Source organism: Poromitra crassiceps (assembly GCF_964638095.1).
Source record: "Poromitra crassiceps genome assembly, chromosome: 25".
Lineage (NCBI taxonomy): Eukaryota > Metazoa > Chordata > Actinopteri > Beryciformes > Melamphaidae > Poromitra > Poromitra crassiceps.
The window spans coordinates 14,328,847-14,331,346 of NC_139649.1; positions in this window are offsets into that span (position 1 = coordinate 14,328,847).

Genomic DNA, 2,500 nt, shown 5'->3' on the forward strand with positions numbered 1-2,500 from the left:
TCCATTATATCCCATGCTGAACTAGTAATGTCCATACATGCTTTTATCTCTTCGAGATTAGACTACTGTAACTCCCTATTCTCCTACCTCAACAAATCATCTGTGGCTCAACTTCAGCTGATCCAGAACGCTGCTGCCAGACTGCTTACTAGGTCAAAAAAGTCTTGTCATATCACCCCCATCTTAGCATCCCTGCACTGGCTCCCGGTTCATCACAGGATTAACTTCAAAATCATTGTGTTTGCTTATAGATCTCTGTTCGGCCAAGCCCCTGTCTACATCACTGACCTCATCCTTCCCTACTCCTCTAGTAGGTCACTGAGGTCCTCTGACCAGGCGCTCCTGGTCGTACCCAGGACCAAATTAAAAACCAAAGGGGACAGAGCTTTCGAGGCGACGGCCCCGAGGCTCTGGAACGCCCTCCCCCCTGACCTGAGAGCCGCTCCCTCAGAGCTTATCTTTAAGCGTCTTCTAAAGACCCACCTGTTTAGGCAGGCTTTCAACTACCGTAAATTCCGGACTATAAGCCGCATCTTTTTTCCCGTTTTTTGGCCTTTTTTGGCCCCTGCGGCTTATATAACGGTGCGGCTTATCTATGGATTAAAAAAAAAAAAAAAAAAAAAAAAAACTCTCTTTTTTAGCACTCTTTCTAACTATAAATCCTATATAACTATAATAAGTTTTAATTTCCTCTCTTGCCCTCTTTTCACCACACTGTATGACACTGTATGACACTGTGTGCACTGTAAAAAACAACACAGGTGGTGTTATGTTGTTTTGTTGAAATGTTAATAAATGGGAGCTTCCTCAAACAGCCATCTCTTTCCCGACAATCCCCTCTGTGCATGAACCCTTACATATGGTAATTAAACATTAAAACACAAAAAAAAAATACCATTAAAACACCCGCGGCTTATAGTCCGGTGCGGCTTATATAAGAAAAAAATTGTCAACTTTGCAGGTGCGGCTTATACACCGGTGCGGCTTATAGTCCGGAATTTACGGTAGTCATTCTTAGCCACCCTTTGTTCCCTATGTTCCTTGTTTTTGTTTTATGTTTCCGCCTTTTTATACTATTCCTGTGCCTGTATTCTTTTTGATGCTGTTTTTATTTATGTAAAGCACTCTGTGCACTCGTGCTGTGAAGGGCGCTATAGAAATAAAGTTTTACTTACTTACTTACTTACTTACATGTTTACGTTAGCTCGCAATGCTAATCTTGACACACTCCATAACTCCGCTCTTCCGACATCATGTTGTGGTTTTGTACTCTTCTAGTAAATAGTCATGGTCACTTAACTCTAAACAATAATTGTCACAGAGGCAAGGCTAGATGTAACTTTGGCTTTACCATTGGGCTTTACTGAGGCAGGCATGAGTAATCGAACCCAGAGCATTACTCCAACAGGCCAACATAACGGAGCACCGAGTGCTCGATCAAATCCACTGCAGTTCTCGCTGTGACAACAAGCCACGTGCGGTGCGCACTGTGTTTTCATGTGTTTCTCTCGTGTTCAGCGCTTATCACGGGTCTTCTCGGACCCACTCGGGTATTACACATAATGATAAACAGACCCGGGACCCGTGGTGATAGAATTGGACCCGACCCGGACACACGTGACCATAATACAATGTGGACCTGGCCCCGTACGGGTCTCGGGTCCGAGTAGATCCGTGAAGACATCTAAGAGAGAGTTCAGATAGAGAGAGAGTTCAGATAGAGAGATATAGCTTTCAGATAGAGAGTTCAGATAGAGAGAGTTCAGATAGAGAGATATAGCTTTCAGATAGAGAGAGCTTTCAGATAGAGAGAGAGTTCAGAGAAAGAGAGTTCAGATAGAGAGAGATAGAGTTCAGATAGAGAGAGAGTTCAGAGAGAGAGATAGTTCAGATAGAGAGTTCAGATAGAGAGTTCAGATAAAGAGAGTTCAGATAGAGAGTTCAGATAGAGAGTTCAGATAAAGAGAGTTCAGATAGAGAGAGAGTTTAGATAGAGAGTTCAGATAGAGAGTTCAGATAAAGAGAGTTCAGATAGAGAGAGAGTTTAGATAGAGAGTTCAGATAGAGAGTTCAGATAAAGAGAGTTCAGATAGAGAGAGAGTTTAGATAGAGAGTTCAGATATAGAGAGAGTTCAGATAGAGAGTTTAGATAGAGAGAGTTCAGATGGAGAGTTTAGATAGAGAGAGTTCAGATAGAGAGTTCAGAGATAGAGAGTTCAGATAGAGAGTTCAGAGAGAGAGAGAGTTCAGATAGAGAGAGAGTTCAGATAGAGAGTTTAGATAGAGAGAGTTCAGATAGAGAGTTCAGAGAGAGAGAGTTCACATAGAGAGTTCAGATAGAGAGTTCAGAGAGAGAGAGTTCAGATGGAGAGTTTAGATAGAGAGAGTTCAGATAGAGAGTTCAGATAGAGAGAGAGTTCAGATAGAGAGAGAGTTCAGATAGAGAGTTCAGATAGAGAGTTCAGATAGAGAGTTCAGATAGAGAGTTCAGATAGAGAGT